Source organism: Schistocerca cancellata, chromosome 5 (genome assembly GCF_023864275.1).
Source record: "Schistocerca cancellata isolate TAMUIC-IGC-003103 chromosome 5, iqSchCanc2.1, whole genome shotgun sequence".
Lineage (NCBI taxonomy): Eukaryota > Metazoa > Arthropoda > Insecta > Orthoptera > Acrididae > Schistocerca > Schistocerca cancellata.
In genome coordinates this window covers 475,613,216-475,635,886 of record NC_064630.1, presented here as the reverse complement: position 1 = coordinate 475,635,886, position 22,671 = coordinate 475,613,216, and the positions used below count along the sequence as shown (strand labels likewise).

The window sequence follows — 22,671 nt, the reverse complement described above, 5'->3', positions numbered from 1 at the left end:
GTAGAGAGCTGACAGAGTTTTGAAAGCGGACAATCTGGACGGGTGTCCGTCAGAAAAAGGAAATTTGTAAGACTGGATATCATGAACTGATATATATATATATATATATATATATATATATATATATATATATATATATATATATATATATATAGGGCTATTACAAATGATTGAAGCGATTTCATAAATTCATTGACATATGGTCACGACACACTACAGATACGTAGAAAAACTCATAAAGTTTTGTTCGGCTGAAGCCGCACGTGAGACAAAATAGCGACAGGAGCCGAGAAAGCGTATGTCGTGCTTGAAATGCACTCACTTCAGTCACTCATAACAGTGCAACGACACTTCAGGACGAAGTTCAACAAAGATCCACCAACTGCTAACTCCATTCGGCGATGGTGTGCGCAGTTTAAAGCTTCTGGATGCCTCTGTAATGGGAAATCAACGGGTCGGCCTGCAGTGAGCGAAGAAACGGTTGAACGCGTGCGGGCAAGTTTCACGCGTAGCCTGCGGAAAATTGGCTCGTGCCAGAACTGGAGACCGACAGCACCGACTTCATCTTTCAACAGGATGGTGCTCCACCGCACTTCCATCATGATGTTCGGCATTTCTTAAACAGGAGATTGGAAAACCGATGGATCGGTCGTGGTGGAGATCATGATCAGCAATTCATGTCATGGCCTCCACGCTCTCCCGACTTAACCCCATGCGATTTCTTTCTGTGGGGTTATGTGAAAGATTCAGTGTTTAAACCTCCTCTAACAAGAAACGTGCCAGAACTGCGAGCTCACATCAACGATGCTTTCGAACTCATTGATGGGGACATGCTGCGCCGAGTGTGGGAGGAACTTGATTATTGGCTTGATGTCTACCGAATCACTAACGGGGCACATATCGAACATTTGTGAATGCCTAAAAAAACTTTTTAAGTTTTTGTATGTGTGTGCAAAGCATTGTGAAAATATCTCAAATAATAAAGTTATTGTAGAGCTGTGAAATCGCTTCAATCATTTGTAATAACCCTGTATATATATATGATGACTTTTGAACATTATTAAGGTGAATACATTGTTTGTTCTCTATCAAAATCTTTCATTTGCTAACTATGCCTATCAGTAGTTAGTGCCTTCCGTAGTTAGAATCTTTTATTTAGCTGGCAGTATTGGCGCGCGCTGTATTGCATTAGTTCGAGTAACGAAGATTTTTGTGAGGTAAGTGATTCATGAAACGTATAGGTTATTGTTAGTCAGGAGCATCCTTTTGTAGGGATTATTGAAAGTCAGATTGCGTTGCGCTAAGAAAATATTGTGTGTCACTTTAGTGATGATCAGAACAAGTAAAGAGAGAAATGTCTGAGTACGTTCAGATTTACTCAGCTGTCTCTGTATCAAATAACGTAGAAATTTACCAACCACAGTAATTTATATTTTTTCTAAGGGGACGTTTCACTCTTTCACGCTATGCCCAGATCTCGCACCTTCCGACTTCCACCTGGTTTGACCCACTGAACAACGCACTCTGCGGGGAGCAGTAAGTGGATAATGGGGAGGTTTTGATGGAGCAAAACGTTGGCTCCGACGTCGACCAGTACAATGGTACACATCCGGGCCTTCTCAGTAAGGCTGCGTAAGGCGGTGGCACTGAACGGAGATTATGTAGACTTTCCTGGCGTATTAGTATATCAAATTCTTGTCAGGTTTCCAGCCGGATCAAACTGTCATCAAGCACAATATTTCAGGGGTCCACCTGGCCGCCATCATCAGGTGAGAAAAGCTACGCTGCTCTCGCGTAGATCGCTCAACTCGTCAGTAAGTTTGATAAACTACGCAAGAAGAAAGGGAAGCTGCTGAGTGCCCTTGTCTTTCTACTGAGATGTCGTGACGAAGGTATTATACCAAAATTTGCCAGATGTGTCCATTACGTAAATACAAAAGCGGCCAATAGTATTAAGAGGCGAGTTAATTTGGCCTTAGAGAACGTATCCGTTTTACTCGCAGACGATTGAATATTATATCCAAAGATTTATTTTATCTTCACTTGGAGATTTCTTCACTGCTATCTACAATGGGTTAATCTCTCTTCCTGGGCTTTATCAGACTGGGTGTACAGGAGTGCTTCTAGTAGGCAGTAGTCTAAATTTCAACATCTTTGTCGTCAACACTTGATATCGGAAATGATACTTGTCGACGGACTGTGATTAATCTTACAAGTAAAGAACTGGATGATGTCACTGTTTCAGTGTTGGAAAAGGGTTTAAACTTCGCACCCACGTCTAGAAGCATTCCCACCATGGATTCATTTCTTGTGTTGAACAAACTGTGTTCCGTCTTCCGTTAGAGATTAGACAGGAGGTGTCTCACCTTTTTCGTCAGGCTCGGACCCCACAAAGTACCATTTCTTCAGCTGAACGAGCAGCCATTCGGTCTATTAGAATTAACAATTCAGGGTCCTCTCTAATAGACCCTGAATTGTTAATTTTTACCAACAGACAACGGTAATGCTACCGTTTTAATCTCAAAGGCAGATTATTTGAATAAGGTGTATGATTTACTTAAGGATCCGTCATATCGTATAGTACACAAGGATCCCACGGATCGTATAAAACGGACTATGATTTCACTTCTGAAGAAGAGTTCCTTACCTGAGGACACCATCAAAAACCTACATCCTGGTGTGGCCGTTCCACCTAGATTTTACGGTTTGCCAAAGATCCATAAGGATGGGGTCCCATTGCGCCCTATTGTTTCTAATTTGGGTGCACCAAGTTACAACCTGGCAAAATATTTAGCGTCGGCTCTCAGCCCTCATGTGGGGAAATGTGAACACAATATTTCAAACTCTATGGATTTTATTCAAAGTTTAAAGTTTCTTCGTCTTGGTCCCTCTGATTTACTTGTTAGTTTTGATGTGGTGTCACTTTTTACTCGAGTCCCTCTTGAAGAGTCACTGATTTTAATTGATGAAAAACGTGATACGGAAATGACGAAGCTCTGCCGTCAGGTTCTGACGTCCACCTATTTTTTATTTGATGACAAATGTGTTGAACAAACCGACGGTGTGGCTATGGTGAGTCATTTATCCCCCACAGTCACTAATCTTTTTATGGAGGACTTTGAGGATAAGGCCCTGAAAACATCTTTTTTGAAGCCTTCGTGTTTTCTGAGATATGTTGACGATATGTTTCTGGTTTGGCCAAATGGAATAGACTCTTTTCACCGGTTATTGGACCATTTTAATTTTCTTCATCCGAACATCTAATTCACGATGGGAATTGAAAAGGAGGGAAAGTTACCTTTTTTGGATGTACTAGTTTATAGAAAAGAAGACGCAACTCTTGGATACAGTGTTTACAGTAAACCAACTCATACCGACAGGTATTTACATGCTACCATTTGCCATACACCTTTTCAACGTACAGGAGTCCTTCGGACCTTGGTTAAACGAGCATATGCTGTCTCGGATGCTGAGAATTTACCACAGGAGTTGCAACATCTTAAGGACGTGTTCAATAATAACGGCTAAACGGACCGACAAATTCGACCTGCTTTTGAGTTTGGACCTCTAACTGAACCTTCTGAAGACACCTTTAGGTCTGTGGCTTTTCTTCCTTATGCTGGGAATGTGTCCGCCAAGATAGGTAGACTTTTGAAGAAATATGAGATCAGATGTGTTTCTCGTCTGCCAGCTAAGATTCGAGTACTTCTTGGCTCTGTCAAAGATGATTCTGGTTTGAGGAAGCCTGGCGTTTACAAAATACCGTGTGAGTGCGGGAAAATTTGCATTGGCCAGACTATTGGTACTGTCAACGACAGGTGTATTGACCATCATCGCCATACGCGATTATTACAACTAGAGAAATGTGCGGTGGCTGAGCGTTGCCTTACAGAGGGACACAGGATGCTATACAATGAGACGCAAGTAGTTGCAAATGCTTCGCGGTACTGGGATTGTGTTTTAAAAGAATCTGTCGAAGCCAGACTAGCAGATAATATCATTAATCGTGATAATGGATACCCGCTAAATAAAACGTGGTATCCTGTTTTATCATATATGAAGAAACAACGGTATCTGAACTGGCCGGCTATCAATAATCATTTGTAACGATATGTCGTTTTCAACAGTATTCACTACCGGGGGGCGGGGGGGGGGGGGGGGGCTGCAACTCTTTGCGCCAGGGGGCAGCAGGAATGATGCGCTGTTGTACTTCCGATGCATATAAAGGTGCAGTCATCTGCGAATGGAATCAGTTATCGACGAGAGCAGCGTAGCTTTTCTCACCTGATGATGGCGGCCAGGTGGACCACTGAAATATTGTGCTCAGATGACAGTTTGATCCGGCTGGAAACCCGACAAGAATTTGATGAACGAAGATTATGTTGAAAAATAGAGTTTTATAACCAAAAGTGAGAGGAAAAATATGGTATATTGGAATCCTGAACGAAACCAACCTGCTTTCACCAAAAAAAAATGTGTCTCATTACTTATTGAACGCTCCTCCTATTACACTGTTCCTCAATTCCGAGGGTATTTCGCGCGTCTCATATATCTTGTAAACCAGGTGGAATGATTTTGTCACGGCTGGCACACCCAAGGAAGTCAATAATTCTGAGGGAATGTCGTCAACTCCAAGAGCCTTGTCTCCCCTTGGGCCGTTGAGTAGCCTGCCATTTGCACGTACCTTAAACACTAGCGGCCCTAGCGGCTCTTTTGCAGCACCCCTGAAGTTACCTGCTCATCTGACAGTCTTGATCCTTCAAGAACGGAGAGTGGCTGTGAAGTGCGTGCAGTACTCGGCGCTGCCTGGCCCCCGCGGCTATGTACTGCGGCATTCCTGTTAAGCGGTGCGACGGCGGCGGCAACGGCTGGTCGTTCGACCTCGGCGCGGCCTCGCAGGGAACAGGTTCGTGTCCCGTCGGAGCCTCTACCTTCTGCAGGGGAGCATCGCCACAGTCGAATCACACACTTTCATTGACCTCACCGCTGCCCCAAGCACACTTTCCGGTAAAAAAATTAAGCCGTCTTCTGTTGCCACCAACCTGATTTACGACTTCCGTGGTTCCCACGAATCATTTGAAGCGAACGACATTTCCAAGATGAAGGTCGGTGCTTTCCTTGTCGCACATCCAATTGAGCTTGTGCTCCGCCCTTAATGACCGCAACTTGAATCGCTAATAATTACGGCACTTTTCTTTCTTCGTACAAAAATGTTCAAATGTGTGTGAAATCTGATGGGACTTAACTGTTAAGGTCATCAGTCCTTAAACTTACACACCACTTAACCTAAATTATCCTAAGGACAAACACACACACCCATGCCTGAGGGAGGACTCGAACCTCCGCAGGGACCATTTCTCTCTTTCTTTCTTTCTCGGGGCCTTGTCCAACTCCAACGTGGGGTCGGCTTTGTTAGTACAGATATGGCAGTGTTAATGGCAGAGGGTAGTCGGATGCCCTTCCTGACGCCACCCCAAACCCCCGGGACGGAAGTAGTGTACCCTAGCTGTCTGCGTCTAGTGTAAGTCATGGAATAGAGAGAACGTTTTCAAATGTCTGTGAGTCGTGTAACTGAGGCGGAACTTGGGGACCAGCCCGGTATTCACCTAGCGGGATGTGGAAAACCGCCTAAAAACCACATCCAGGCTGGCCGGCATACCGGCCGTCGTCGTTAATCCGCCGGGCGGATTCGATCCGGGACCGGCACGCCTACCCGAGTCGGCTACCCTGGCGGGTACTAATAAATACGGCACTAATACTGGAAAAACAGTGGCTGAATCCACAACATACTGATGACGTCTGTATGTGTTATCGCGCATAAGGTGTTTTGCCTGTGAAGTCTTAGTACCAGTGTAGGCTCATACTTGTGACTTATGAATTAGTTTTGCTTAAGGCTGTACATTTCCGTAGCATAAAAAAGAGTTTATCTAGGACACAGATACGGGTGTTATTGCGAGGCGCCTGCGAAGCACTAACTACTAGCACCCAAAGTGAGACAATAAAAATATTTCCTAAAGCGTTTATTAACTATTCTGTCAACATTTGCAGTATTTGTATCAGGTGATTAGTTTCGAATTTTACAGGTTCATTTTGAGGCCAGGCCTACTGAGGCTGCACCGTGAGTGCCTGATCTTAATAATAAATCTTATAAATGTTTGCAGAATGAATGTCACAATCGCACAAGGCCTCTTACCAAGTCTAAATCATTTTGACTTAGTAAGAGGCACGTGTGGATTTTGGCATTCACTCTGCAAACATTTATAAAGTTCGTGTTGCCACTTTGAGGTTTATTATTAAGATCAAGCACTCTCAGTGCAGCCTCAGGAGGCCTGGATTGAAAATGAACCTGTAAGATTCGAAACTAATAGCCTGATACAAAAACTGACACTGTTGCCAGAATCGTTTATAAATGCTTTAAGAAATTTAATAAAGATGCTGGTTCCCTGTTAACAAAATGTTGAAAATGAAAAAAAGTACATATATTGGTCGGAACATAAGTGAAAATCAGAATGCCACGTCGAACATCTTTCACCCGTCTAATTTCCAGACTGTTATTTTATTGGGCTACCAGTTTCGGCGATGTATTACGCCACATTCAGGCCCCCTGACCGACATGTAAGAAGATTCTAACCTAGGTTCCGGTTATAATAGGGACCAGCATTTAAAGACTGGTGTCTATGAAGTTTTGATACAGCGATCACTTATAACATCATCTGCCGACTGTTAGATAAACATTCAAACCAAACCAGCCAAAGATGGAGAAATATATCAATGAAACTGGTAGCCAAATAAAATTACAGTTTGTAAATTAGACGGCTGAAAGGCGTTTTATTGGTGATTCTGTGCTGGACAGTCGAGGTCTCACAACCATCTCAGAAAATATGGAGGTACAGAGACTAAGCGAAAATCAGTACTATACGGTAAATTACGAAAATAATGGAAGATATCGGTTTTTTGGCTCAAATGGCTCTGAGCACTATAGGACTTAACATCTGAGGTCATCAGTCCCCTAGAACTTAGAACTACTTAAACCTAACTAATCTAAGGACATCACACACATCCATGCCTGAGGCAGGATTCGAACCTGCAACTGTAGCGGTCGCGCGGTTCCAGACTGTAGTGCCTAGAAATGCTCGGCCACCACGGCCGGGTCGGCTTATATGACTGGTAAAATAATATGCTCGGTACTGTGGAAAACGCAAGTCAGAAGAAAGCTCGCGTTGAAATGAATCGCCGCGCGGGATTAGCCGAGCGGTCTCAGGCGCTGCAGTCATGGACTGTGCCGCTGATGCCGGCGGAGGTTCCAGTCCTCCCTCGGGCATGGGTGTGCGTGTTTGTCCTTAGGATAATTTAGGTTAAGTAGTGTGTAAGCTTAGGGACTGACGACATTAGCAGTTAAGTCCCATAAGATTTTACACACGTTTGAATGTTTTTGAAAAGAATCCAGAAAGCGTAAAAAGAGCATTATTGAGCGAATGCGAGACCTACAGTAAGCGTGGAAATACAGGAAATGATAAAACAGCGCAGAGCGAGTAGTAGGCCCTTCGGGCATACGACAGCCTACGACGGCCCAAATTTGTGATTATCTTTAGGCTGAACGTTAATAAAAGCGCCAAACTGCAGGGATGGATTCCTGACTGGAAACGAAGGAAAAAAGTCCTATGACTATGAACATCGGTCCGGAAATGCATCGCTGCCACGGTAGACGGCGCCGGCAAATGACAGTTTCTCTCACCATGTGCCGTGTGTTGCTTGTGTGTTGCAGGCTGTGTGGTTGCGAATGCAATGAACGAACGTGAGCATGATAGAAAATTAAATGATCGTCCAGAGTCTTGGACTTTTTTTTTTTAGTTCGACATGTTGATGACGTCATGGCTAAAAGCAGACGGGTGGTATCCCATCTTTCAGTTATAAGTAATTTTAGCTGCATTATATCCAATGTCGGAGTACCGTCAAACTTTATTTTAGAAAAAAAGCACTGATTATGTGTATCCGGCATAACAACCGCTGTCCCTATCACCTGCAACCCCATGGAGGTCATTTTGAACGTCTCTTGTGACGTGGATACGATGCAACTCTATACTGTGTTCGGGGACGATTTGTTGTCGTTGCACGCACACCGTCCATTTGCGGTCACACGTAGTATTTTTTTTCCACAATTTGCAGTCAAAAATCCGTTCCTGCAGTTTATCGTTTCCACTCATGTTCACCCCGTTTTGTGTGGCCATTATACTACTCTGCTTAACCACTGTACTGAAGAAGTTTATAATCAAGTCACGTTTAAATAAGAAACATTGTTACCATTTTCTATCTACGTTTTCACGAAAAATCTAGTCGCGGACCCGAACTCCGCCACAGAAACTTGTTTTTCAGATAACAAGTTCTTTTAAGTTTCCTAATCCAAACGTGTTTCCAAGACGTTCGTGTCATCATCAGTGGGTCACTGATATTTTTCCACATCTTAACTACTGACTTGTTCGGTCTGAGGGACATTCATTCCCTTTCATTAAAAACATGTTGGGGCGTTTTCTCATACAAACGTCAGCACATCGAGAACGAGACATAACAACACTGCACATGCCATTTGTTAACAGTTCTCACATTTATAGTACTTCAGCTTCCTAAAACATAAGATTTTTGTTCGTGTTACAGATGTGGCTTCAAACATACAAAATGAAATGGACCCATTGACGTGCTGAAACTAATTTGGATTGCAATTTCAGAAGAACACTTTTTTTTGTACAAAAAAAATCTTTCTGGAAAATGTTTACTTCAGAGCACCGCAAATTAAAGGATGATCAATTCTCATTTCTCCTGAGGCTTACAATTTATCCACATTACAAAGGCCGGCATTACACTATCAAATTTTCTTTCACAAAGAAATAGCATCAAACATTCATACACTACTGTCCATTAAAATTGCTACACCGCGAAGATGACGTGCTACAGGCGCGAAATTTAACCGACAGGAAGAAGATGCTGTGATATGCAACTGATTAGCCCTTCAGAGCATTCACACAAGGTTGGTGCCGGTGGCGACACCTACAACGTGCTGACATGACGAAAGTTTCCAACCGATTTCTCACACACAAACAGCAGTTCACCGGCGTTGTCTGGTGAAACGTTGTTGAGATGTCTCGTGTAAGGAGGAGAAATGCGTACCATCACGTTTCCAACTTTGATAAAGGTCGGATTGTAGCCTATCGCGATTGCGTTTTATCGTATCGCGACATTGCTGCTCGCGTTGGTCGAGATCCAATGATTGTTAGCAGAATATGGAATTGGTGGGTTCAGAAGGCTAATACGGAACGCCGTGCTGGATCCCAACGGCCTCGTATCACTAGCAGTCGACATGTCAGGCATCTTATCCGCATGTCTGTAACGGATCGTCCAGCCACGTCTAGATCCCTGAGTCAACAGATGGGGACGTTTGCAAGACAAGAACCATCTGCACGAACAGTTCGACGACGTTTGCAGCAGCATGGACTATCAGCTCGGAGACCATGGCTGCGGTTACCCCTGACGCTGCAACGCAGACAGAAGCGTTTGCCATGGTGTACCTAACGACGAACCTGGGTGCACGAATGGCAAAACGTTATTTTTTCGAATAAATCCAGGTTCTGTTTACAGCATCATGATGGTCGCATCCGTATTTCACGACATCGTGGTGAACTCACATTGGAAGCGCGTATTCGTCATCGCCATACTGGCGTATCACCCGGCGTGATGGTATGGGGTGCCATTGGTTACACGTCTCGGTCACCTCTTGTTCGCATTGGCGGCACTTTGAACAGTGGACGTTACATTTCAGATGTGTTACGACCCGTGGCTCTACCCTTCATTCAGTCCCTGCGAAACCCTACATTTCAGCAGGATAATACACGACCGCATGTTGCAGGTTCTGTACGGGCCTTTCGGGATACAGAAAACGTTCGACTGCTGCCCTGGCCAGCACATTCGCCAGATCTCTCACCAACTGAAAACGTCTGGTCAATGGTGGCCGAGCAACTGGCTCGTCGGCCGGCCGAAGTGGCCGAGCGGTTAAAGGCGCTACAGTCTGGAACCGCACGACCGCTACGGTCGCAGGTTCGAATCCTGCCTCGGGCATGGATGTGTGTGATGTCCTTAGGTTAGTTAGGTTTAAGTAGTAATAAGTTCTAGGGGACTTATGACCACAGCAGTTGAGTCCCATAGTGCTCAGAGCCATTTGAACTGGCTCGTCACAATGCACCAGTCACTACTCTTGATGAACTGTGGTATCGTGTTGAAGCTGGATGGGCAGCTGTACCTGTACACGCCATCTAAACTCTGTTTTACTCAATGCCAATGCGTATCAAGGCCGTTATTACGGCCAGGGGTGGCTGTTCTGGGTACTGATTTCTTAGGATCTATGCACCCAAATTGTGTGAAAATGTAATCACATGTCAGTTCTAGTATAATATATTTGTCCAATGAATACCAGTTTATCGTCTGCATTTCTTCCCGGTGTAGCAATTTTAATGGGCAGTAGTGTATTTTCTTTGACAAAGATATCTGAAGTGGCGCGCCCTCTCATCAAATTTTCTGTTACAGAGATCTTGTGACGTAATTCCTTCAGAATGGCCAACGAAGACGCATTATTGTGCTCTGAAGTTGCGTGTACCACTGTTGGAATGTATTTACATTTCAAAGAGGAGCAGTTGAGGTGAAAAAGGAAACGTACTTGGGTAAAGCCAGGCATTTCGCGGCGAGACGCTAAAAGCGTCCAAAAAAGTCTGTTACGGGAGCTGCGAGTCGAGGACGTAAAGTGATATTAGAATTACTTGCGGCTAGACGAGAGTACATTTCAATATGTGCTCAAGAAAGTGTCTCCACCTGTTAAGAAGCAGTACACTCACCTCAGAAATGCTATATCCGCAAAAGACAGGCTTACCGTTACACTGCGATTTCTTGCAACAGGAGAAAGTTACTCTAGTTTACAAGACAGCACTCGAATACTACAGTGTACATTCACGAATGTAATACCAGAAACGTGTGAAGCTATTTCTAATGCACTGAAGGAAGAATTTCTGAAGGCAAATAACTTTTTTATTACATATTGTAGTTCTTAAGATATATTTTTATTTTTACAAAAATTGTAGACGTTCTCCTTCATATCTTCTGGGGTACATCTTAGTCGTACTTCACGGCTAACGGCATCCGCAATTTTTATAACTCCCGCTTCTTCTTATTCTATTTTTTATTCGGGATGCCGCAAGATATACAGTGCTTCCTATGCCCCGTACATTTCTATCATTTTCACTGTAGATGTTGTAATGACACATTCCGACGCAGAGACATACAATACCTTAAAGGCTGCGCCAAGGATTAAATTGAGAGGGATGTAGAATATAATCTCTGTAATGTTCATACTGGATTCTCTTTCGTTTCATACTCCAGGAAGGAGTTAAGATTCACTTTCGATTGTTATCTTGTCGAGGATGAGCCTAATTTGTGGTGTGTGTGGAAAGGTAGCCATCTTGTTAGTATTTATGGTTTGTGCGACGAGGAGAGAAAATAGTGAGAAGTATCTAAGTTTTACGAGAATTATTTAAAGCGACGTAGCATTGTATTCCTTGATTTCCACCGTCTTCGTGAAGTAAACCGATGCCGACTTAGGGAGACACACGGTCTACAAAGAGAAGAACATCGATGGCGACTAAAGAATTAATATTGTGGCAGAAGGGCTAATTCTACGTCTAAGATGACGTAGAATTCAAAAATGTAATTAATCGGAATTGTAAATTATATTACAGGCAAATTTCACTCAGCACTGAATTTGTCCACATTCAAGCCGGTCAATACAGTCCGTAACAAAAAAGCCTGTCAAAAACTCTAAAGTTACAGTTCCATACCCATAATTTTTTTCTCTTTTCAAAAAATCAATAAATTTAATTTTTTATTTATTTCACCACAATGTGACGCACCATGTAAATTTCGAAGGCACGTTGAGACACATTAGATGTTAGACGGTTGCAGCGATGTTAGCGCTCAAAACGGTTACGTTGCTCCATGCAGCAAACAAAGACGGACGCTTTCTTTGATTAAATCTATGGCAAAGCGCATGCCTAACTTTGACGAAGTTCCTTATTACACTACGAAATTTTATTGACAAATAAAATAGGTAAAAGAAAATTTGATAGTGTCATACCGGCCTAACAAATTTTCTTTTAAGAAGTTTATTTGTCAAGTAAAATTTCGTAGTGTAGTAAGGAACTTCGTCAAAGTCAGACGTCACACCGGCCTAAACAACGGCCTTGCCGCAGTGATAACACCGGTTCCCGTCAGATCACCGAAGTTAAGCGCTGTCGGGCTGGGCTAGCGCTTGGGTGGGTGACCATCCGGTCTGTCGAGCGCTGTTGGCAAGCGGGGTGCACTCAGTCCTTGTGACGCAAACTGAGGAGCTATTTGACTGAGAAGTAGCGGCTCCGGTCTCGAAAACTGACATACAGCTGGAAGAGCGGTGTGCTGACCACATGCCCCTCCATACCCGCATCCTGTCACGCCTGAGGGCTGAAGATGACACGGCGGCCGGTCGGTACCGTTGGGCCTTCCAAGGCCTATTCAGACAGAGTCATACCGGCCTACACGACTATCCTGGAACACAGCACCAACTGCAAGTTGCCTGTCTAACAGCTTCCAGGCGAAACAAAAATGTGATTTACAATATTGCGCGTAACTATGGACGGAATTTTAAGATTTAAATGCTGTCATAATCATTAAGAGGCACAATATTATGTTGAAAGTTGAACACAGTAAGACAAATGTTACAGTTAGGAACCGTGTGTTTGTCATGAGGCAGCATAACTGACGGCTCGCAAATACCCGGACTTTACTCAGCCAGTATTTGAGAATGAGAGGACTCAGCAATTTCGAATAAACTTTGCACACAATTTCAAATCCTTACAAAACTTTTTCTCGATGACACCCTCACAAAATAATGAAAGGAAAGAAACTTTATCGCTTACTCCATCTTAGCTGTCAGTGTAGTAAAACTTAAGCACCAGACGTAGCTGTTCGCAACGCAGTTTGCAGACAGTATCCAAGTATACCACTGAATGAACATGCAAAATTAAATCATTGTACAAAACATTGTTCAGAAAATACGGCGCCATAAACATTTAGATGCGTGGAATACTCGCTTTTTGCTTAAAATGGAGCGAAGATGACTCAGACCATATTCCTACAGTGATTCATAAGAGCACTTGGGGAGTTCCGGCAATGATTTCAAACCTTCTCTATACTTATTCTCGCTTACATGCTCAAGGTCAAATATTTAACACATTAACTCGTTTTTAATCAGAGACCCGAAGCAGTCTTGTACATGGCAGTTCGATTCTTTAAAGAATCGGAGGTTTACTGGTTTTAACAGAAAACATGTTTCTATGGTTGATTGGTTGATTTGATGGAAGGGACCAAAGAGTGAGGTCATCGGCCCATCCAAAGGATGGAGAAGGAAGTAGGCAGTGCCCTTTCAAAGGAACCAACCCGGCATTTGCCTGAAGCGATTTAGGGAAATCGCAGGAAGCCTATCTCAGGATGGCCGGACGCGGGTTTGAACCGTCGTCCTCCGGAATGCGAGACCAGTGTGCTAACGACTGCCCCACCTAGCTCGGTCATGTAGGACAACATGGATAGGGAATCAACAAATCTAAGGGACACTCAGTAAGTAACGTTTGAAAAGATGTCTTTGGATGCAGAGCTGAAGCGCATGGGATTAGTTTGTGGCCGGCCACAGTGGCCAAGCGGTTCTAGGCGCTACAGTCTGGAGCTGGGCGACCGCTACAGTCGCAGATTCGAATCCTGCCTTGGGCATTGATGTGTGTGTTGTCCTTAGGTTAGTTAGGTTTAAGTAGTTCTAAGTTCTAGGAGACTGATGACCTCAGAAGTTAAGTCCCATTGTGCTCAGAGCCATTTCAACCATTTGATTGGTTTGTGAGACAAGAAGATGAGACATACTGCGACAGCATTCCAAGTGGTGCTGACATTGTGTAGAGATTAAATTTGTGTATCTATCCTGTTTCTGTTTGGTACGTTCTGTTACTCCGTTGATATTTGTTTTATTACTGCACAAAAGACGATTAATAATCACGAAACCTACACACGGACAGATCGAATAAGACGTGAAATCATTATGCTGCAAGGTCGTATTTTTTAATGCCTCGCGTCTAGTCAATTCAGAGTAGACCGTCAAACATGGGTTTACCATCAAGAACGCTGTTTTAATATCCTGCACATAGTGATCAAGTCGTTCAAAGATGCGTTACATACCACACATATACCTGGTAGGTAGAAAGCCCGCAAACGATTGTCGCAACGTACTTACAGCAAGTGGAGTACATTCAATGATGGAAGCTACAGCAATGCAAAGGCTTTATAAACACAGGTCTGCGTGTACGTTATTGTTCTCAGTTTGGTGTTATGTCATTGAGGCAATGGTTTTGTGGCCTACTGGGACTCTATGTGAAATACACGACATGGACTGAACATGACCGGACAAGGTGGAGTAGTCTCAGCATTCGTGCAGTCGCATTCGGGGGGATGGTGGTTCAGATGGCCGCCCAGCCATCCACATTTATATTTTCGATGATTTCCCAACAGCGCTTGAGGCAAACGACAGGATAGTTCGTAATAAAACAACACAGTCGCTTATATTCAGTATCCCTTTCCTACTCTGAACATGTGATCAGTTTCCAATGGTTCGTCAATGGAATGTTAAACCATAATCATCATTTACTTCGTTTTCTTCTTCCTCCTCCTCCTTCCTCCTCCGCCACCTCCTCCTCGTCTTCCTCCTTTTTCTTCTTCGTTTTGAACGTCTAATGAACACTGTACCATCTGTTGTGAATGTATGCTTGATAGTACGTTTGTGTGCCTGATGGTGTACTTGAAAACGATAATGGTTCCGAAGTTGACCACCTGCGAAGTATTTTGAAAAATATATCCCCGCAGGAAAAATGATTTCATTTAATAAATGCGTATTTGGTGCTCACCCATGCGCAAAGAAATATGTAGAATCATGTTGCCGATCCTTAGTCACAAATTCCGTAAGAAGTTCAGCGGAAATATCTAACTGATGACTTTGTACTGTGTTAGCCTAACAGCCCTGTCGAAGTGGCCGTGCGGTTAAAGGCGCTGCAGTCTGGAACCGCAAGACCGCTACGGTCGCAGGTTCGAATCCTGCCTCGGGCATGGATGTTTGTGTTGTCCTTAGGTTAGTTAGGTTTAACTAGTTCTAAGTTCTAGGGGACTAATGACCTCAGCAGTTGAGTCCCATAGTGCTCAGAGCCATTTGAACCATTTGAACAGCCCTGTCGAGCACAGCTGTATATATGTTATTTCTTTCGAAAAAAGATAGTAATTAACTCACATACTAACACAGAAGATAATGTTTCTTATTTCTTAACGTCAATAACACGTTAAAGGAATACTATGCAGTAAAAGAAGAAACCAGCCAAACACGAGAGACTTTGATGGACTATAACCCGCTCTTTGGCTGTAATGACAGGCTACTTTCACAAGAGAGCTTACAGCCCTTCACTACGCAACGTGCACAGTATAACGGAGAGATGGTATACAAGAGAGCGTGCGAATGCCAGCGGCTACAACGAACCTTGGTTGCACTTGCAGCGTGCTTCAGGCTCAAAGCTATATACAGCAGACCGTTCGACGAAATGCTTGTCCAGCAGCGCCAAGGTCGCGCTGCGTACACTCCAGAGAAATTACAATGGTGCCCTTCGCATGTTAGGCTGGGACAACAGGCATTTACTTCCAGTACAATCCCCCTGTGTTGCGAGTGAACAGTGAAAATTGGACGAACGTCGTATTTTTCTTTCTTTTTGTTAAAAATAGAAAACAAATGGGCACAAGCAATGTGTGGACGCAGAGCGTCGGAATTTCCTATTCCACACTTGATTATGAAATAAGGAGAAACAAGGCATGTGGTATGCGTCTGTTAAACGTAAATTGTGCAGTGCTGCATATGATTATCAAAAGAGTAAGTTAGTGAACAATGAATGAAACTAAGGAAGGGAGATTACGGCTTATGTCCCATCTATGATGAGGTTATTGGAGATGGGGCAAAAGTTCAGATTTTGGAAGCATTGGGGAATGAAATCGGCCATCACCTTTTCATCTGAACCAGCATGGTATTCGTCTTAAGCTATTTAGGAAAACGTAAATCTGGATGGCCAAACGTCAGGCTGAACCAATATCCCCCCAAATTCAAGTCCATTGTCCAAGCACTCCGCTACCTCGATTTGCATAAAAAGACGGAATTAGATTTGTAATTTACAGTTTAAGCATTTGTAAAACAGTTTTTATGGGCTCATCCCAAAGAAATCAGTTTATTCGCATTATTGCATTTTGGGGCCGCTGAATAAACATTTATGCTTCATTAGTAAAATATTCCACAGTGAGTAACTGAAAATGCATAGATGCGTTCTCATTAGCAACATACATCTTGCCATGAACAAAGTACTTTACTGACCATTAAAATTGCTACACCACGAAGATGACGTGCTACAGACGCGAAATTTAACCGACAGGAAGAAGATGCTGTGATATGCAAATGATTAGCTTTTCAGAGCATTCACACAAGGTTGGCGCCGGTGGCGACACCTACAACGTGCTGACATCAGGAAAGTATCCAACCGATTTCTCATACACAAACAGCAGTTGATCGGCGTTGCCTGGTGACACGTTGTTGTGATGCCTCGTGTAAGGAGAAGAAATGCGTACCATCACGTTTCCGACTTTGATAAAGGTCGGATTGTAGCCTATCACGATTGCGGTTTATCGCATCGCGACATTGCTGCTCGCGTTGGTCGAGATCCAATGACTGTTAGCAGAATACGGAATCGGTGGGTTCAGGAGGGTAATACGGAACGCCATGCTGGATCCCAACGGCCTCGTATCGCTAGCAGCCGAGATGACAGGCAACTTATCCGCATGTCTGTAACGGATCGTGCAGCCACGTTTCGATCGCTGAGTCGACAGATGGGGACGTTTGCAAGACAACAACCATCTGCACGAATAGTTCGACGATGTTTGCAGCAGCATGGACTATCAGCTCGGAGACCATGGCTGCGTTTACCCCTGACGCTGCATCACAGACAGGAGCGCCTGTGATGGTGTACTCAACGACGAACCTGGGTGCACGAATGGCAAAACGTTATTTTTTCGGATGTTGTGTTTACAGCATCATGATGGTCGCATCCGTGTTTGGCGTTGTCACTCTGAACGCAAATTGGAAGCGTGTATTCATCATCGCCATACTGGCATATCACCTGGCGTGATGGTATGGGGTGCCTTTGGTTACACATCTCGGTCACCTCTTCTTGGCAATGACGACACTTTGAACAGTGGACGTTACACTTCAGATTTGTTACGACCCGTGGCTCTACCCTCCATTCGATCCCTGCGAAACCCTACATTTCAGCAGGATAATGCACGACCGCGTGTTGCAGGTCCTGTACGGGCCTTTCTGGATACAGAAAATGTTCGATTGTTGCCCTGGCCAGCACATTCTCCAGATCTCTCACCAATTGAAAACTTCTGGTCAATGGTGGCCGAGCAACTGGTTCGTCACAATACGCCAGTCAGTACTCTTGATGAACTGTGGTATTGTGTTGAAGCTCCATCGGCAGCTGTACCTGTACACGCCATCCAAGCTCTGTTTAACTCAATGCCCAGGAGTATCGAGGCCGTTATTACGGCCAGAGGTGGTTGTTCTGGGTACTGATTTCTCAGGATCTATGCACCCAAATTGCGTGAAAATGTATACACATGCCAGTTCTAGTATAATATATTTGTCCAATGAATATCCGATTATCGTCTGCATTTCTTCTTGGTGTAGCAATTTTAATGGCCAGTAGTGTATATTAAATCCTCTTGGTGGTAGCTCATTAAATTCAAGATATTGCGCCCCTGTTCAGATATCAACAACCAATGTAAACGGTTTTCTGAAGTCTAACAATCTGAACCAGCAAATAAGTATTTCATAACAGAACACAGTTGTAGCAGTTAAAAGCGGAAAAAATTATAACCAAAAAAATTAGTGGTTTGAACCGTGCAGCCATAAAGACTCAGTGACCACAGCCAGTATACGACACGTCTGGAGAATTTTAACAGCGAAAAACATTTCATGTTACTCGGTTTAGCATTCGTGAAAACAAACACTCCCAAGTCGAACACAACTGATTCGCAACAGCGTATAGAGAGCCACCTAGCAGCAAAACCTGTTACTTACTAACACCACACCAGCAGCTGGAAAGGGATTTTACTACTTTTCTGAGTCCGTTGTACTACAGATAACAGTAGCTGATAATAGTGCCTTTGCTTTGAGAACGCATTTCACGACAGTACTACTGCGACAAAAACGTACTGAATTGCTCTATAATAAAGGGTGGCCCTAAACAACAGCGGACTGCTACTTGCGATTGCTTCCATTCTTACCACAATAATTTTTTTTAACAGTTAACTCCACAGTGCTTTCATGCAAAACACGATGAGACGAAGGCATTTGCAGACTTTTTCTGATCTTAAAGGCATATTTGATGCAGTAATACGACGCATTTGGCCTTCTTAAGATAACTTCCTTTTTGTTGCAGGTTTAGAATAACCAAGAAGCGAAGTGTGTAATGTGAAAAGGCTGCTTTCGAAATCCAGCATTTTCCTTAGTACGGAGTGACGAAACTGATGTTCCGTCTGTGTCATCTCGAAAATGGTGAGAACGTATTATGCCATATATGGATGGTTTGTAATATTTCATTCTGACAGCATTCAACCGAAGCGCTCTTCGAGTTGAATCAAATCTAAAATCGAATTACAGAAACAAAACCACTACCGTAAGAGCAGCCGGTGCAACTAAAGTTCATGCATATAAAATTGAATATCTCTTGAACGAGTCCACATCCTGGTGCTATGTGTCAAATGTGTTCAATGATCATGACTCATAAATATCTACAAATTCCGGATACTCCGTTCATAAACTGCATCATTTATCAGCAAGCACTCAGTGGGAAGAATTTAGATATTTTTGTTTACTGAAAAGAGTAACGTCTGCTGTGATTTTCATTCAGGCTATGCACTCAGTCACCGTCCATTTCAGGCTTTTCTAAAAGAAATTCTGTGACTTGCTTACCACAAGACTGTGCGGTCGCTCAGCTGCAGCAGCGTCCTGTTTCGTTTTTACAAGCTCGGAAACGAAACGGCTGTTTTTCTCACTGAAGGCGATAGAGCTGATCCCTAGCTATCAGACCCTATCAGATCATTTTTGCCCGACATCATATCCCACAGGAACGAACTGAACTTGAAAATTCAGGAAGGGATAACCTTGTCTGTGATCTCTCTCAAAGGATTACAAAGGAAGTTTTCACTGTTTGAATCACAGCTGGGAGGAAAAAGGTTTTCTTATTTTCACTGTTTCATAGAATTCTGTGCTACAGTCGTCGAAGATGTCAGTCTCGATTTTCCGAAAAAACTTATTCATGGCTTGAAGAAGCATTTTATAGAGAGATTTTCAAATGTTGACCGAAGTCAGAGTGACGCTCTTCTATTGCAGAATTCGTTTGATTGAAAAACTACGGCTGGAGATCGTTGATTTGCAAGCAGGTGCGTTGCTGGAAGAGAAGCACAGAGAAGGAGAACTTCCTGAATTTTACCGCAGCTTACCTAATGCTGAGGTTGCAAAATTGAAGAAATTTGCTGCTGGTATGGCATTAAGAAGAGAATAGAAGCTTTCGAAATGTGGTGCTACAGAAGAATGGTGAAGATTAGATGGGTAGATCACATAACTAATGAGGCGGTATTGAATAGAATTGGGGAGAAGAGGAGCTTGTGGCACAACTAGCCTAGAAGAAGGGATCGGTTGGTAGGACATGTTCTGAGACATCGAGGGATCACCAATTTAGTATTGGAGGGCGGTGTGGAGGGTAAAAATCGTAGAGGGAGACCAAGAGATGAATTCACTAAGCAGATTCAGAAGGATGTAGGCTGCAGTGGGTGCTGGGAGATGAAGAAACGTGCACAGGATAGAGTAGCATGGAGAGCTGTATCAAACCAGTCTCAGGACTGAAGACTACAACAACAACAATGGCATTAGTAGTTGGAAGAACTTATGTCTGTGAGCAAACGTTTTCGAAAATGAGGTATGTTAAGTCAGCACATCGAACAAGATTACCTGTGAACATTTGGAAACAGTTCTCTTTATTGGATGCAGTTAACACCAAACAAAACATTAATGATATCTCGAAAAACGAACGTCAGTTTTACAAATTTCACTAGCGTCTTCGGCTGCTTAGTTTATGATGTTCGGATATGACCTCACTAGGTCTGATACAAATTCCTTTTTGTTAACGCCGCCTTATTTGGTGACTTTTGTGTAAAGAAATATTTTGGTGGTCCTTGTTTTTTCGGCACCGCATGCCACTCCTCTGATTAAAACCGATTGCTGAACTTAGTTTTTCGTCTTTCAAAAATGGTTCAAATGGCTCTGAGCACTATGGGACTTAACATCTCAGGTCATCAGTCCCCTAGAACTTAGAACTACTTAAACCTAACTAACCTAAGGACATCACACACACCGATGCCCGAGGCAGGATTCGAACCTGCGACCGTAGCGGTCGCGCGGTTCCAGACTGAAGCGCCTAGAACCGCTCGGCCACCAGCGGCCGGCTTTTCGTCTTTTTTCCCCAGAGATTTCGTTCTGGCTGACGAGTATTGTTCAGAATGATGGTCCTACCTGCGCTCCGCTCGCCATTTTCTCAGTTATCCGTCCCGCTGTGAAAAAGTTTGTCGACCCCTGCTCTAGGCTTTCGCCGTCTCCGCCTGCTGTCCTCCTGCTATATCCTGCGGTAATTATTGCCGCTAGCGAAGCGGCCGCTCGACACGTTGCCTTTAAGCAATGCTGCGTCACAGCCTTGCCATTCCTGAACTGAAAGAAGTGAGAGCTCACTGATTTATACCAGAAAAAAAACTCTAGTCGCGCAGCAACGCAAGCGATACCAGTAAACTATCACTGGCCGCTTCTTTCCTCTTCAGACGCAATGAATGTCAGTCGTGAAATTCTTCCTTTTGTAAGTCTTTCCCTGCTTTCACTTTCTCCGTCACCCGCAATCGCGTTTCAACCTGCATATTAGCGAACGTTTTGATGGTGGAAACCTTTGGGAGTAATCTTAGAGGGGATTAATTGTGCAGACCGAAATTCAAATAACTAGGAGGAAGGAAGGACGGAAGATTTGGTTTAACAACTCGTCGACATCAAGGTCATTCGCGACGGATCGCAAGCAACCATCGCGGTATTTGCTTGAAGCGATTTCGGGAAATCGCGGGAAACCTAAATCTGGATGGCCGGGCGCAGGTTTTAACCTCCCGAATGCGAATCGAGTGCTCAAAGAACTGGAGAATTTTTCAGTAGCACTATGCGCTCGCAATTTGAATTGTGTTCATGTTCTTAGCTAGAAGCACAGAACATAGTCGAAAATTGTTTCTTTACGTCACTATATACGTAACTAGTGTATCGCCGCTGCTTCGCTCGCTCATGGTTTGCACAAATTGGTTTTTCTTTTTCTTTAATCGAATTTTTATGTCGTTCACAAATTGCGGCATCGTCTAAACTTCTCACGCTCATTAAGGCCATAGAAGCACGTGGCGAAAAAGTGATTGAGGTAGCTGCAGTCCGAAGTTTTTGTTAATGCTGCCTTTTGTGTTCTTGCAGTGCGTTCAAAAAATTTTTAACATAACGAAATATTTCTAACAGAGAAACCCAAATACAGTTTCATAATGAAATAATTTCATAAAATTTTTCATACGCTATTGCACTCCCTTAGGGGGCTGAATTTCCATAAACACTGAAAAACGTATTTTTTTTATTTTCAAGCGATAAGTAAAATACCAATTTTCACTGATGTAGCTTCCATAATGCTTTAGCAGTTCTTTAATAATGATTAATTAGCAAAAAAAGTTTCACCCACTATTTTACGTCTGTCAGTGGTTGACTTTCCTAAAAAGCCCAAACCTTTATGAAACTGAAACCCACCAACATCCGCCATATTCTCTCCCCCCCCCCCCCATCACCCTCTCCCGCAATCGCACACAAAATCGTGCCCATTCGATGTGTAATACATTTTCACTGCTCCTGCGTTAAGAATTCAGCATCAGGCAGGACAGTTTATTACTACTTTACTACTAACTCTGTTCGCAAAACATTTTCAGACAGTGCCACACATACCACTTAATGTACCTGCAAAATTATGTCACAGTTTAGGGACTATAATGTCGTAAACGTAGAGATGTGTGGGAAAATAGCTTTTGCTTAAAACAGACAGCTGTTTACCCAGATTAATCCCATTCAGTGTGTGATAATGACAGCACTTAGCGACTTCCAACAAACTTTACGCAAAATTTCACATCTTTTCCAAGGCTTGTCTCGCTTACTTGGTAAGTGTCACTATATTTAACACATTAGCTAATTTGACATCAGAATTTCGAGGCCGTTCAATACGAGGGAGTTGGATTATTTAAAGGCTCAGTGGTTCACTGGTAAATACTGATCCGGTAACTTTCATGGTATAGCACGCTACATACAAGACGCTGAAATATACCACGAATAATACAGAAATTGAAGTTAAAATCTTCTGGGTTATTAGGCCG

The 22,671-nt window shown here is 43.4% G+C and overlaps 1 protein-coding gene and 1 pseudogene across 1 annotated transcript in view; both read left to right on the top strand.

Annotated features, from left to right (window-relative positions):
- Positions 1 to 22,671, top strand: part of LOC126187308 (proton-coupled amino acid transporter-like protein CG1139) — a 1,061,389-nt gene that overhangs the window by 249,354 nt on the left and 789,364 nt on the right. The window lies entirely within an intron of this gene.
- Positions 12,266 to 12,383, top strand: LOC126189394 (5S ribosomal RNA; annotated as a pseudogene).